The 16206-nt window shown below is 43.0% G+C and overlaps 1 long non-coding RNA gene and 1 other non-coding gene across 2 annotated transcripts; one reads left to right on the plus strand and one right to left on the minus strand.

Annotated features, from left to right (window-relative positions):
* Window positions 1–1780: 1780 nt before the first annotated feature.
* LOC145546017 (uncharacterized) lies at window positions 1781–11869 on the minus strand. Its single transcript, XR_014082427.1, has 3 exons — window positions 11673–11869; window positions 11078–11270; window positions 1781–4812 (listed from the first exon to the last, which is right to left on the minus strand). It is a non-coding gene; the product is annotated as an uncharacterized LOC145546017 (long non-coding RNA).
* A 192-nt stretch (window positions 11870–12061) lies between these two features.
* Window positions 12062–12170, plus strand: LOC145504021 (U6 spliceosomal RNA). Its single transcript, XR_014052014.1, has one exon. It is a non-coding gene; the product is annotated as a U6 spliceosomal RNA (small nuclear RNA).
* Window positions 12171–16206: the final 4036 nt, after the last annotated feature.

The following is a 16206-nucleotide window of genomic DNA, read 5'->3' on the forward strand; positions in this document are numbered from 1 at the left end:
TCGTCACCAAGCTCAAACTACTCTGTATTTTAATTATGTGTTTTAAACAGATGAAAGGGTAGACTGACAATCCTCACCAACTTTCCTGTCTCCAGCAGACAGACTTAGACCTTCTAGTCCATAACTGGGATTCCCAGGAGGTGCTATGGTAAAGAATCTGCCTTCCAATGCAGGACACAAGCGATGCAGGTTCAATCCCTGGGTGGGAAAGATCCCCTGGAGGAGGGCATGGCAACCCACTCCAGTATTCGCGCCTGGGAAATCCCATGGACAGAGGGTCTGGCAGGCTGCAGTCCATGGGGTTGCCACTGTGAATAGTGATGATGCAGTCACGACCGGTAGCACCCGAGTACTGCATTTCACATCATTTACATAAAGTATTTCATTTAATCTGCACAGCAACCTGTTCATGAGAGGAAACTGATGCTTAGTTCTAGAATCATGGACTGTTAGAATGGAAAGGAACTTTACTATCATCCATGTTATCATTTAGTTTTCTCTACAACATCTGAAACTCACCAGAGTCCAGCCTGTCCAGTTCTAGCTGCTACTGAGAAGAGGGATGGAGAGTATTTCACAAAGTCAGTCTCTCACTCTCAGCCCAAAGTGATCCTTAGAAGCTAAAAGAACATTGAAGAAGAGACTTCCCTGACAGCTCAGTGGCTAAGACTTAGAGCTCCCAATATGAGCGAGGGGCCCTGGTCCGATCCCTGGTTAGGGAACTAGATCCCACACACTGTAACTAAAGATCCCGAGTGTCACAACTAAGAGCCAGCACAGCCAAATAAATAAATAAGTACATTTTTTAAAAATCAAATAAAAATATCACAAATAGCTCAAGGATAGTAAGTGTTGTTACTTCAGAAATTGGAATATGTATATCTTTACACAGAAACATTGTAATAGATAATATTTAGTTCCTAGGCCCTCAAACAAAAGACTGTTTAAGCCATGCTGTCACTTAAGACTTTCATGTTTGCAGTTTAAAAACAATTTTAAAACCATTCTTTGGGGAGGGAAAGGAGAGAGAGGTTCAGAAGGGAGGGGATATATGTATCCCTATGGCTGATTCATGTTGAGGTTTGACAGAAAACAACAAAATTCTGTAAAGCAATTATCCTTCAACAAAAGAAATGAATCAGTCATAGGGATACACATGTTCCCTCCTTCTTGAAAGTCTCTGCCACCTCCCACCCATCCTGCCCCTCTAGGTTGTCACAGAGCACTGGTTTTGAGCTCCCTGAGCCATGGTTTTCCCTTACTTCAATGAAAAAAATCAGAGAAAATTTAAAAATAAAAACAACATGTAGACCACATTAATAGAATGCAATTGAGACATAGAGGGTTCTCAAAAAAGCACCTCCTGAGTTTCAGTTGAATGCTCACTAGTTGAACTATGAAGGAAAAGAAAACAATTAAAGAATATGAGCCAAGTATTAGAAATAAATATTTGAAGAGTATGAAATAAAATGAAAGATTTGATTACTCATTTTAGTTCTCTTTAGTTTTAACAACTAAAACTCCCATAACACATTAAGTTCATATAGAGTACCTAAATCCAACTTTCAAACTTTTGATTCTCAGAAATGCTGCACTGTAAGTACAGGAGTAAAGAGATGGCCAGGACAAAGCAAGGAAGCCCCTGTGCCAGGTGATTCCCCAGGGTGGCCACCAAGGGGCACCATCAGCTCATTCATAAATAACTTGCTCGGGGAGCTGTAAGTGAGGGAGGGCTGTTTCCAGTGTGGTTTAATAAGGAGCTGTTTCACGCATTCATTCAGTTGGGACTTGTACAACTTAGTATTTGTAGCTGAGAGACTGCCAGAGATTCAGAATGTAATTTGGCTTTTGCTGTGTCACTGAACACATCTCCTGTATAAATGCAGTCTTGATTCTCACTTCTCCATTCTCTTAAGGGCTTATAGAATTATTCCATTTCCGACAAGGCCCCAGTAGCTTCATCTGCTAGAGTGGATTCTCTTATCTGTTTGAACTCTGAAACACTGAATCTGAGTAAGAATTTGACCTTAGATTTTTTATTTAAATTAGATAAACTGTTGCACTTACATTTATCTGCACAAGTGCTATTTGTGTCAAGACAGGAGGCAGATTCTAGACCAAACTAAACTCCCAGTCAAGAAAATGGCAGTCATGCAGCCCTCTTGGTTCCTACGGCTCTGCTCCCGGGGAGACACCCGGTTCTGCTGAGTGATCTTGCACTAATTGCTGTCCAGTATGCTTTCCCTTTTCAGGTGTTTCCTGTTGCTGACAATCTGCTTATTTTAAGGCCTAAGTTACTGTAAACCATTTAAAAGACAACTTGATGTGAGAAGCTTTGGCTGGTAAGCCTTGCTGCCTGCTAAAGAGGGTCTTCCTGGGAAGCAGAAAGCTGGTGGGAACCTCACATCCAGGATTTGGCCCCAAAGTCAGCTTTGACAAGACACAAAGATAGAGACTTACACCACCGCATTCCCAAGAGTCTACTGTACAAAGAACAATACACTGTCATTTATTACAGCATAATGAGCAAACAGGGTAGAGGATCACTGATGGAGGCTCCTCCATGGTTTGATGAAAAGAGCTCTTATTGAGTTGTTTCAACTGATGGTAGCCTGATCCATTAGAAGCAAGTTCTGTTTGTTCATTTCTCAAGGGGCACGTCGTTTCCACGTGTGGGGAATGCATTTTCCTGTAATGTCCCTCACATACTAGACTGTGTGTGTGTGCGCGCGAGCGCTTAGTCACTCAGTTGAGTCCACTCTGTGACCCCATGGACTATAGCCCACCAGGCTCCTCTGTCCATGGAATTCTCCAGGCAAGAATACTGGAGGGGGTAGCCATTCCCTTCTCCAGGGGATCTTCTCAACCCAGGGATAGAACCCGGGTCTCCTGCACTGCAGAAAGATTCTTTACCACCTGAGCCACCAGGGAAGCCCTTTAAAGTTAAAAGTGAAAGTGTTAGTTACTCAGTCGTGTCCAACTCTTTTGCAACCCCATGAACTGTAGCCCTACCAGGCTCCTCTGTCCATGGGATTTCCCAGGCAAGAATACTGGAGTGGATTGCCATTTCTTCAGTGGATCTTCCCATCCCAGGGGTCAAACCCACGTCTCCTGCAGGAGATCCTGCATTGGTAGGCAGGTTCTTTACCACTGAGTCCCTTAGGAAGCCCAGGGAAGCCCTTAAAACAGTATGAATGTGCCTTATTGTACAGTCACTCACCACACTGTACACCCCACACGCTGTTCCTCCTCATGTTGAGGTGGCCCCTCTTTCCAATAAAGAGTAAGGATGTTCATAGCATGGTGTTAAGATAGTGAGGCTCTGCCAAGTAACAAATAAACCCTGAACTCTCAATGGCTGAACAGTATAGAAATTTGTTTCTCGATCGTGCTGATGTTCCTGGTCAGAGGGTTTTCCGGGACAACTGTTCTCTAAGCAGCAACTTCTGGGATTGGTGCTGCCAATCACACACCTCTGCCATCTCAGAGTCTTCACTTTCAGCCTCACAGATGGAGAGACAGCCCAACAAAAAGAGCGTGAGGAAGTTTTATGTAAGTTCAGTTCAGTCAGTCGCTCAATCATGTCCAACTCTTTGCGACACCATGAACCACAGCACGCAGCGCACCAACTCCCAGAGTCTACCCAAACCCGTGTCCATTGAGTCAGTGATGCCATCCAACCATCTTATCCTCTGTCGTCCCCTTCTCCTCCTGCCCTCAATCTTTCCCAGCATCAGGGTCTTTTCAAATGAGTCAGCTCTTCGCATCAGGTGGCCAAAGTATTGGAGTTTCAGCTTCAACATCAGTCCTTCCAATGAACACCCAGGACTGATTTCCTTTAGGATGCACTGGTTGGATCTCCTTGCAGTCCAAGGGAATCTCAAGAGTCTTCTCCAACACCACAGTTCAAAAGCATAAATTCTTCAGCTCTCAGCTTTCTTTATAGTCCAACTCTCACATCCATACATGACTACTGAAAAAACCATAGCCTTGACTAGACAGACCTTTGTTGGCAAAGTAATGTCTCTGCTTCTTAATATGCTGTCTAGGTTGGTCATAACTTTCCTGCCAAGGAGTAAGCGTCTTTTAATTTCATGGCTGCAATCACCATCAGCAGTGATTTTGAAGCCTCAAAAAATAAAGTCAGCCACTGTTTCCACTGTTTCCCCATCCATTTGCCATGAAGTGATGGGACCAGATGCTATGATCTTAGTTTTCTGAACGTTGAGCTTTAAGCCAACTTTTTCACTCTCCTCTTTCACTTTCATCAAGAGGCTCTTTAGTTCTTCTTCACTTTCTGCCATTAGGGTGGTATCATCTGCATATCTGAAGTTACTGATATTTCTCCTGGCAATCTTGATTCCAGCTTGTGCTTCCTCGAACCCAGCATTCTCATGATGTACTCTGCATAGAAGTTAAATAAGCAGGGTGACAATGTACAGCCTTGACATACTCCTTTTCCTATTTGGAACCAGTCTGTTGTTCCATGTCCAGTTCTAACTGTTGCTTCCTGACCTGCATACAGGTTTCTCGAGAGGCAGGTCAGGTGGCCTGGAATTCCCATCTCTTTCAGAATTTTCCACAGTTTATTGTGATCCACACAGTCAAAGGCTTTGGCATAGTCAATAAAGCAGAAATCGATGTTTTTCTGGAACTCTCTTGCTTTTTTGATGATCCAGCAGATGTTGGCAATTTAATCTCTGGTTCCTCTGCCTTTTCTAAAACCAGCTTGAACAGCTGGAAATTCATGGTTCATGTATTGCTGAAGCCTGGCTTGGAGAATTTTGAGCATTCCTGGGAAATGTAGACTTCCTATGAGTGCAGAAGGAAATGAAATGATTTGGTGAACACATAGAATCAGCTCTGCCATGATCATGAATCATTATTTCTAAAAGGAAACTTTCTGTAAACATCAAGTTCGTCTTCCATTTTAATCTCACCTTCTTGGATTCTATAACATTTCTAATAACAGGGAGAAATTAAGTCAAAATTTTTCATCCTTGTGATTTTATTGCCTGTATAACCTACATAAGTATCTTAATCTACATCAGATTTCACTTAACCTGGAAAAATATTTTAATTACAAGCCACCCTTCATAGATGGAAGAACACTGACCACACTGTCCCTCACCCTAACATTCCACCTTGAGACTTCACATCATGTTACAGTTGGAACCCACAACCATTTGCAAGGCCTTGCTTCTCCACAGTTGCAAAGCCTTAACCCTCCCAAACACAACAGAGAACATTAAACTAGAGTAAAGTTTTCAAATTCCTGACACATATTAATCTTCGGGATTTAGGAATGAGATACCAGAATTCTCAAGAAGCCCAGAAACCATTTTCCTTAAAATACTGCCAACATTCTTCCTACTCTTTATTCATGATTATGAATATTGGAAACAAATATAATAATTAATAAATATTATGTTTAGTGGAATTGCAGAGAACTATAGCCTGTGGCAAATATTAAAACACTGAAGAAAAGTGAATGAATATTAGTAGATAGTATTTGAATAATGTAACATTCACATCTCCCAGCAAGGTTAACAGCACTATCAGAATCATGTGTGAAAATTGCCAACTTAAGCATCTGTTGTCTTCCCAAACGTGTTATTTTTGTAACAGCACTCACAGGATTTGTGTAAGGTATATGATGCACATAATTGAATTCATACTTTCTTTGCAAGAATGACTCACTGTTAGCAGCAGAATACACACGTATAACATGGCAACAGCTGCAAGCAACACGGCCTGATTAGATGGTGACCACTTCTCTCTAAGTGTTGACTCCAGTCTCAGCTCCATGTCAGCAAAACCTTGCCGAGCAAAGCTCAACAGAATTCTGGCACAGACATGGTGAATTAGGACAAGTGCAGCTAACTCCCAGAGAAGGCGATGGCACCCCACTCCAGTACTCTTGCCTGGAAAATCCCATGGACGGAGGAGCCCGGTAGGCTGCAGTCCATGGGGTCGCTAAGAGTCGGACACGACTGAGCGACTTCACTTCACTTCACAAACCAGCCTTGGTCCTCCTGCTTAATCCCAGACCTGAGCACTGCTAGTTCCATTACCACTGATGCCTCCCATTGATTCTGATAACTAACCTTCCTACGTGGGCCTTAATGGAAGATACAAGTATAAACAATATCTTAGAAAAGGGAACCTTCCTACGCTGTTGTGGGAATGTAACTGGTACAACCACTATGGAAAACAATATGGAGGTTCTTCAGAAAACTAAAAATAGAGTCACTATATGATCCAGCAATCCCACTCCTGGGCATATATCCAGAGAAAACTCTAATTTGGAAAGATACACGCATCCCAATGTTCATATCATTATTTACAATAGCCAAGACATGGAAGCAAACTAAATGTCCAAACATATTCAGTGAAATACTATTCAACCATAAAAAAGAATGAATGCCATTTGGAGCAATATGGATGGACCTCAAGATTATTATACTAAGTGAAGGAAGTCAGACAGAGAAGACAAATGTCGTACGATGTCACTTATATGTAGAATGTAAAATATGATACAAATGAAATTATTTACAAAACAGAAACAGACTCACACAAAACAAACTTACAGTTACCACAGGGAAAGAGGGAAAGGGATAATCAAAAGTTTGGGATTAGCAGATACAAACTACTATATATAAAACAGATAAACAACAATATCCCACAGTACATAGCACAGGAAACTATATTCAGTATCTTGTAATAAACTTGTAATAATGGAAAAGAAAAAACCAATATATTAAATCTGCAGATTGAAATAAAATGTTTCATATATGATCTCAATCTCATAACACATCTGACAGATAACAATGGCAGCATTATTTCCTCAATCTTAAGATGAGAAAAAATGATGAATATGAAAGTTGTGATAAATTTAAACAGGTCAACTTTTAATACGGCTGAACTGGAATCAGTGTTTCTTTTTTATTCTTTGAATAGATAACTGAATGTCTTCTAGTGCCGGGCACTTAATGAAGTTTTCATTTTATCAATGGTGAAGATATTTACAGAGGTAACCTCTTGTTATGAATATCTGGTTAAAATATCATAGTGGTAGAGCACTATTCTTCACCATTGATATAAGCACATTCCCTTCTAGAGAATACAAAGAAATAAAATGAAAACTGCAGTAAGTGCCTGGCACTAGTAGGCATTCAGTTATCTATTCAAATAATAAAAAAGAAACACTGATTCCAGTTCAGCCGGGAGAAATATCAATAACCTCAGATATGCGGATGACACCACCCTTATGGCAGAAAGTGAAGAAGAACTAAAGAGCCTCTTGATGAAAGTGAAAGAGGAGAGTGAAAAAGCTCAACATTCAGAAAACTGAGATCATGGCATCTGGTCCCATCATTTCATGGGAAATAGATGGGGAAACAGTGGAAACAGTGGCTGACTTTATTTTTTGAGGCTTCAAAATCACTGCTGATGGTGATTGCAGCCATGGAAAGTTATGACCAACATAGACAGCATATTAAAAAGCAGAGACATTACTTTGCCAACAAAGGTCTGTCTAGTCAAAGCTATGGTTTTTTCAGTAGTCATGTATGGATGTGAGAGTTGGACTATAAAGAAAGCTGAGTGCTTAAGAATTGATGCTTTTGAACGGTGGTGTTGGAGAAGACTCTTGAGAGTCCTTTGGACTGCAAGGAGATCCAACCAGTCCATCCTAAAGGAGATCAGTCCTGGGTGTTCATTGGAAGGATTGATGTTGAAGCTGAAACTCCAATACTTTGGCCATCTGATGCCAAGACTCTGACTCTTTTGAAAAGCCCCTGATGTTGGGAAAGATTGAGGGCAGGAGGAGAAGGGGACCACAAAGGATGAGATGGTTAGATGGCATCACCGACTAAATGGACATGGGTTTGGGTAAACTCCAGGAGTTCGTGATCAACAGGGAGGACTGGAGTGCTGCAGTTCATGGGGTTGCAAAGAATCGGACACAACTAGCGACTGAACTGAACTGAACTGAATCATATCTGAGCACTTTCATTAACTGTTTCTTAATGACTGATGCTAAGAGCTAATTCATCCATCTTTGCAGCCCAGAGAGGAAGGCTTGGGGAACTGTCAGAGATAGGAACTTGGAGCACTTTCCAACTTATAAAGTGTCACTAACATCTCCTCTAATATAAGCCTCAATTTTCAAGTAGCCTGGTGTGCTGTAGTCAATGGGGTTGCAAAGAGTTGGACATGACCACTGAACTGAACTGACTGGGTTTTTGTTGCCACTCTCAGGCTTCTCTTGTTTTGGCCTGGCTCAGTAGTTTCACCCACTGCATTCATTGCTTCAAGTTAGCAGCAATTTCTACTGCGTTCCTATTGTGTTTATACTACAGTGAAGCTTTGCAACAGGCCAGATTCAACTGCACAAAGTTCCCAGGTGACCACGGTTGCAGTCTCATTAGTTACCACTGAAAAGCCACATAGTAGCAAGCATGTAGCCCACTCAACTCCTGTAGTTAAAACCAAAAAGCAGCTGGGATAATATTGAACTTGCCCCTGGGAGGTGATACAGAGTTGTGACTGAGAGTTTGGGACACTGAGCCCAGACAGCTCAAAATCTGGCTTCATTTTTCACCAGTGGTGCAACTTGAACTGTGACCTCCTCTGTGATTCTGGCTCCTTATCTGTACATGGGTAACTAATAGCACAGCCTCAGAGGTGGCTGTGAAGATGAAGGGCAGCAGAGTATGCCTGCTCAAAACAGGCCACTTTGGCCTGAGGATTATTTTGAGCTGGGGGCTTCCCTGATAGCTTAGTTGGTAAAGAATCCGCCTATTATACAGGAAATGTGGGTTCGATCCCTGGGTTGGGAAGATCCCCTGGAGAAGGGAAAGCCTGCCCCCTTCAGTATTCTGGCCTGGAGAATCTCACGCGCTGTATATTCTCTGTACATGGGTAACTAATGGCACAGCCTCAAAGGTGGTTGTGAAGATGAAGCATGGCAGAGAATGCTAACTCAGAACAGGTCACTTTGGCCTCAGGATTATTTTGAGCTAAAGGTACACAGCAAGTGAGCTGACCAGCTCTTTTTTCTTCCTAAAAGCAGGAGATAAATTGCCCTATGGCTTTCCTAATGGCTCAAGTGGTAAACAATCTGCCCTCAATCCAGGAGACAAAGGGGGCTCCCGTTCGATCCCCGAGCAGGGAAGATCCCCTGGAGGAGAAAACAGCAACCCACTCCAGTATTCTTGCCTGGAAAATCCCATGGACAGAGGAGCCTGGTGGGCTACAGTCCAGGGGGTTGGACACGACTGAGCACGCCCACACTGTTGGAACTGGAAACCGGCCTATGAGAGATGTCCTGCCACTGAAAGGAAACAACCTTATCATCAAGGGTGGGAAGGTGAAGGCAAGAGACTTCTGTGCAAACAGACCTTGTTAAAATAACTCTTATCTTTCTTTAGCTTCCTTGTTTATTTTAGTTAGTTTTCCACAATTACCTGTCTTTGTTCATTAGGTCTTTATTTCCTTATGAGGGCTTTCCTGTCACATTAAAATTATACTAAATAAATATGTATGCTTTTCTCTGGTTAATCTGCCTCATGTAAATTTAAATCTAATGCCCAGATGAAAACTCTAAGTTGTTCAGTCACTAAGTCGTGCCCTACTCTTTGTGATCCCATGGATTATGGCACACCAGGCCCTTCTGTCCTCCACTCTCTCCCAGAGTTTGCTCAAATTCGTGTGCATTAAGTTGGTGATGCTATCTAACCATCTTATCCTCCACCGCCCCCTCCTCCTTTTGCCTTCAATCTTTCCCAGCTTCAGGGTCTTTTCCAGTAAGACTCTTCACCTCAAGTGGCCAAAGTACTGGAGCTTCAGCTTCAGCAACAGCCCTTCCAATGAATATTCAGGGTTGATTTCCTCTAAGATGGACTGGTTTGAGCTCCTTGCAGACCAAGGAACTCTCAAGAGTCTTCACTAGAACCACAATTTGAAAGCATCAATTCTACAGCCAAAGGTTGGGTAAAATTTTGCCTCCTCTACAGGGATTAAATAAGATAACTATGTATCTGAAACACCTTAATATGGAAGAAACACTATTATTATCTACTAAATATGTGCATATATGTGAATATGAATGTAAATGCAAAAAAAAAATGCTCTGGAAGGGAGCACATGAAAATTGTAGTAGTTCTCATTCTAAGGAAGGGGAGTGCGATTCAGGGGAAGGGTTGGGAATGATGAGTGACTTTTACCATTTACTCTGTATTTTTCTGAATTTTAATTTTTTTCAATGAGAATTTCTTCATCAATGAATTATTTACGGAACTTTAAAAGTGATATATAGGGAATTCCCCAGCAGTCCAGTGGTTAGGACCTCGAGCTTCCACTGCAAGGGGCATGTTTGATCCCTGGTAGGGAAACTAAGATCCCACAAGCCTCATGACCCAAAAGCCATGTGACACGGCCAAATAAAAAAAAATTTTTTAATTAAAAAACTGACATGTAAAACTCAACCTTTGCAGTAGTGTTAGAAAAATCACACCATGTACTAAAAGTACCTATCAATTAATCAAGTAAAACAGGTTTTGTATTTTCTAAAATAACTTGAAAATATCTTTTAAAAAATACAAATCTGATTTTTTTGAAATCATATCAGTTTTACCACAGGACAGGATTGCCTTAGGAAGTAGATAAAGCAATGTCATAGGAAACTGTATTAATGTGCTCCAATCACAACATCTTAGAACCCTCTTGTGGTGTAATTATAATGGAAGTTCTTACATGACGATGCCAACCTTTTTCATTACTGTGTCACTGTCTAGCGTGGTCATTGCTTTTAGTCTTCTGCAGTCATATCATCATGACTATTTGAGTTTCCACACCATAAACATATTTATATGACAAAAAAAGAAACATGCTGCTGTCATTACTTCACCTAGGCCACAGCCACGCATTATTATATACGACACCTTTTATTAGAGGTAATAAAAATCACAACAAAAATAAACTTTTAAATTTAAAGCCAATATTCTGCACTAGTCCAGAATATTTCTGGTGACTTCTGTGCCTCATGTCTGGGAATATTAAAACAATAATTTACCTGAGCAGTTTATCCCTTATTTCAAGGGTGTAAACTCTGGGAAGAGAAGCTGTGGTAGAGATGCTTCTGGAGCTCCTATTCCCCCAGACGGAGCCTAACTGTACCCACGGAGGCCTCTGCGGACCTTTCCTCCGTTTCCAGGTGTATAGAGAAAGCGCAGGGACGGTAAAGGTGGAAGCTTGAGATTTCCCAGCTGGTGAAAATGAGTCGAAGATAACTAAGTTAGAGAAACTTCTTCAGTATGGTCAACCATTTACACTATCCCAAAGGAAATAAATCCTTTTCCAGACGGATATTAGCGGGGGCGGGCGTTGGGGACAGATGTGTGTGGGGTTGGGGGTGGTAAAGAATCCCCTTGCCAATGCAGGAGTCGGGGTTCAATCCCTGATCAGAGAAGTCCCACATGCCGAGGAGCAACTAAGCCCAAGGGCCACAACTACCGAGCCTGTGCTCTAGAACCTGGGACCTGCAACGACTGAACCCTTGTGTTGCAACTATTAAAGCCAGTACGGCCTAGAGCCCAGGCTCCAGAACAAAAAAGAAGCCACCACAATGAGAAGCCCTCCCACGGCAACTAGAGAGTAGTCCTACTCACCACAACTAGAGAAAAGCCCGAGCAGCAATGAAGACTCAATACAGGCAAAAAAAAAAAAGAGAGAACAAACAAAAACGTCTGCCTTAAAAAAAAAAAAGAGAGAGAAGAAAAAAGAGGAAGGAGGAGAAATGATAAACCAAAAGGGGCAAAGGAGTGGCCTTTGAGGAACCAGCCCAGATGAAAGCTCCTGCGATTGCATAACATAACCACCAGGTGGCGCACGGGAAAGCATCAAACTCGGGCCCTCGGCGGACTACAGTTCAGTTCAGTCACTCAGTCCTGTCCATTACCAATTCCCGGAGCTTACGCACGTCCATCGAGTCGGACTACAGTCTTGAGTTAAAGCCACCAGCCCCTTAGGTTCCCACCAGTAGTGAAACAAAGCAAGAGTGGTCTCGCTTTGGCCGCACATATACTAAAATTGGAACGATACGGAGAAGATTAGTATGGCCCCTGCACAAGAATGACACGCAAATTTCTGAAGCGTTCCATATTTTGTGCCCTTCCCCACTGTCCAGACACCGTTTACCTCTTAGCCCCCAAGGAAACGCTTTTTGTCAAAACCACAACGCCTGGCACTTAATGCTGAACTTGTGATTTTTCACTATAAAAAATAAAGCAAGGGTGACTGTAAACGCCGTGAAATTGTGCCGCGTAGATAGGAGGGGATTGGGAGGGGCTCATAAAAGGGTTTGGGTTTCTGTTAGATGATTTAGGGAAGAGTTCATCAGGGTGAGGCTTGCTCTGGACCAGGTGCGGTCCAGAAAGGAGGGGTAATTTGGTGATTGAGTATCTTAATGATTTTCATCAAAGACAGGAATGGGATCAAGCTAACGCCGTCATTCAGAAAGAACCATAAAGAAGCGGTAGTTACTCGTGTTAGCTAGGAAATGGTGGCGGGGGTAGGAGGGCGCAGGGCAGGAGGCGCGGGAGTTGTTTGAATTGTTTCTGTGGTTCTAAGAGCTGTTTTGGTTTGTGCTGAAGGCATGGTTGCAGAATGGTCTCTGCCTCACTCCACAGAGGGCTCTTAGGAGACAGTGCCTTTCTGAGAAAAGATTTATGACTGGTAGGTACTAAACCAGTTCCCAGCTGTGGGGGCCAGGCCAGTTGCCAGCTGACAGCTGTGGACACTTCTTTTTTTTTCTTTTTTTCACATGCTTCCTATCCTCCGGTTCCCTGATGTCAGAAGGAGCATCCTAGGAAGTCATCCCCAGGGAAGCCTGTGGCATGGTAGCTAAATGGCTGAACCATGGCTTCAGACTGACCTGACTGTGCTTCTCAAGTCTACCATTCACACTGGCTGTGGGACCTTGGATAAGTTATTTAACTTCTCTGTGCCCGTTTCCTCTTTTGTAAAAGAAAATAAAAATAGTACATGGACACTGGGAAACTGGGAAAATGAAATGAGATAGCATATGTAAAGCACAACAGTGCCTAACACATGATAGGCATTTAACTTAGACTGATCTACCCTGTTCTGGAGGAGGAAATGGCAACCCACCCCAGCATTGTTGTGTAGGAAATCCCGTGGACAGAGGATCCTTGCTGGACAGAGGATCCTTGCGGAACTACAGTCGAGGGGGTCACAAAAGAGTCTGACACAGCTTAGCGACTAAACAACTACAACCCTGTTCATTATTTGTCAGAGGTCACAATGCTCAATGCACTCTGGAAACCCATAGGGGACTGAAGAATCAAATAATATTCAGTTTATGAAAACACTTCTACTATCAGAAGATGCTCATGCATATACTACTATTATATATAAAGTAGATAACTACTGATAATAAGGACCTACTGTATAGCACAGGGAACTCCATCAATACTCTACAATAGCCTATATGGGAAAAAAGAAGGGATATATGTATTCACTTTGCTGTTCACCTGAAACTAATACAACATTGTAAATCAACTATACTCCAGTAAATTTTTTTAAATGTGTTCATTAAATAATATTTTTCTTTTTTCTGACAACTTGAAAATAAAATCAGAATATTAAAAAGAAAACAAAAAGAAAATTGCTCATAAATGAAGTTGAAGGGTTCTCTTTTATTTCTGGTTTGTCCAAAGCATATCTATTCCAGACTTAGTAAGAAGAGACTTGTATTCAAAAGGATTACTGCAAGGGGGGAAGGAAAATACTGCAGTGAGAGAAGGCTGTGACATAGGTTTGCTGCAAGCATCTCAGAGTTGGGCAAAAAGATTTTCCTCTGTTATAGAGAGGGGTAAACAAGGCTGGGAAGAGCTAGACTCAGGGAAGTGGGATGAAACAGTGGTGTGAGGACTTCCCTGGTGGTCCAGTGGTTAAAAATGTGCCCGTCAATGCAGGGTACACGGGTTCAATCCCTGGTCCAGGAAAGTCCCACATGCCACAGAGCAACTAAGCCTGTGTGACACAACTCTAGAGCCCAAGCGCCACAACAAGAGAAGCCACTGCGATGAGAAGCCTGTGCACCTCAACTAGAGAGTAGCCCCTGCTTGCCGTCATTAGAGAAAGCCAATGCGCAGCAATGCAGACTCAGTGCAGTCAAAAATAATTTGGAAAAAAAAAAAAGAACTTAAAAAAGAGTAGCAGGAATGGATGGATGGTAGATTCGAGAATGTTTGACCCTATTCTCAGAAGCTTTGTGTTGTGCTGTGTGTTTGATCACGTCTGACTCTTCGTGACTTCATGGACTGTAGCTCGCCAGGCTCCTCTGTCCATGGGATTTTTCATTCAAGAATACAGAACTGGATTGCCATTTCCTTCTCCCAAAGGATGTCTCTGACCCAGGGATCAAATCTGCATCTCTTGTGTCTCCTGCATTGCAAGCAGATTCTTTACCACTGAGCCACTGGGGAAGCCCTTTCTCAGAAGCTGAGGGTGGGCCAAAGTTCAAGGATCTAGAGGAAGGAGAGAGCTTAACCAAAGTTTGGTTAACATTATTGTGTTGCATTTATTGGTGGGGACAAGCAGTTCAGCTAATCATTTATGAGGCAAAGAAAGGAAATCATGAGGGTCTATGTCTGGCCTTGTCACAGTAAACAAGGGACATCTTGTCTACACTGGCCAGGAAAGGACAGGTCTTGGTATTAAGCAAAGGCTGCTGGGGGGTTTCTTAATCCCCACCAATGTTTTCCAGGATAACAGGGCTCAGGGAAGATTCAGCATTTATTCAGATTGCAAATTATAATACATGTTTCCTATTTCTCAAATTGCTGTGTATCACATAAAGGATGAAATATCCTGAGAGATCATGGATTCTTACATAGAGGCGAGGGTCTGCAAGGCAGAAGGCCCAGGGAAGGGCTGGTTTATTTGCCAAGCCCTTGGCAAACTGAACTGTTTAGAATGTAAAACTTGTGTGGCTCTTGCATTTCTTCGGGCCTACAAGTGAATTCTGGTGACTCAGTGGTGGAGAATCCATCTGCTAATGCAAGGAGACACAGGAGACACTGGTTTGATCCCTGGGTCGGGAAGATCCCCTGGAGAAGGAAATGGCAACCAGCTCCAGTATTCTGCTGAGATAATCCCATGGACAGAGGAGCCTGACAGGCTACAATACATAGGGTCACACAACTGAATGACTGAGCATGCACGCAAGCACAAGTGGATCAATAAAAACTAAAACTTGAAATGAGGCAACATCAGCACAGATGTTGAAACCACATTTTAGTTCAAACCCTGTTGAGGGCCCAGCTCTCTTCCAGGGCTTTGGGGAGTCTCGGTGTTAAAATGTTGCTCAGCCCACACCCTCTGCAGGGCGATTGCTGTAAGGAGTCCAGCCTGCATGTAGACCCTCTCCCTCTCATTCTGTCCTCTCCTTTAGAGCCTTTCCATCTGCAGTGACACAGCTTGAGGCTGCTCACATATTCCACTGTGGAGCTGGGCAATCTTGTAACTCCTGCATTTTGCAATGTGTCCTGGAGGCAGCCTGGATCTGCGGTAGACCTGAGAGGCTCCCCACGCCTGCCCCCCACCTCGGGGAACGTCTTTATTATACGCTCTTGTCAGGTTCTGAGCAGTCAAGCTTTGATTTACTTTCCCTTCCGAGAGCCAAGGGAATAAAACTGTCAAGTACAAGCTGATGATTTGAACTAGTTCTGAGGATTTATGAAAATGCTCAAAATCCAAGCAGGGCGTGAGGAGAAACAGCCTGACGTCCTCAGCCAGGAAGTGCGTGCAGCGGGTCTCGCCACCTCCCCACTCCACCGACCGCCGCTTCCTCTTTCCTGAAAAGATTCCTCTCCCCCTCCTCCCCACCTGTCAGGAGACAATGCTCTCCCCTTCTTGAAAACAAAACCAAACCCTGCCTGTTCTCAGAGAGAGGATGTGAATCAGAGGATCCCATAACTGTAAGGAACTTGACTGACTTGTCTGATCCCCCCTCCCTCCTTTGGGAAACTACTTGTGACTCCACATTTGGAAAGTTAGCTCCCGCCCTTTTTCTTTACATCTAGGAAGGTTCTAATTATGAATCTTTCTAGGGGCTTCCCTGGCAGCTCAGACGGTAAAGAATCCACCTGCAATGTGGGAGACCTGGGTTCGATTCCT

This window comes from Giraffa tippelskirchi, chromosome 4 (genome assembly GCF_054371585.1).
Source record: "Giraffa tippelskirchi isolate mGirTip1 chromosome 4, T2T-mGirTip1v1.2.pri, whole genome shotgun sequence".
In the NCBI taxonomy this organism is placed as follows: domain Eukaryota; kingdom Metazoa; phylum Chordata; class Mammalia; order Artiodactyla; family Giraffidae; genus Giraffa; species Giraffa tippelskirchi.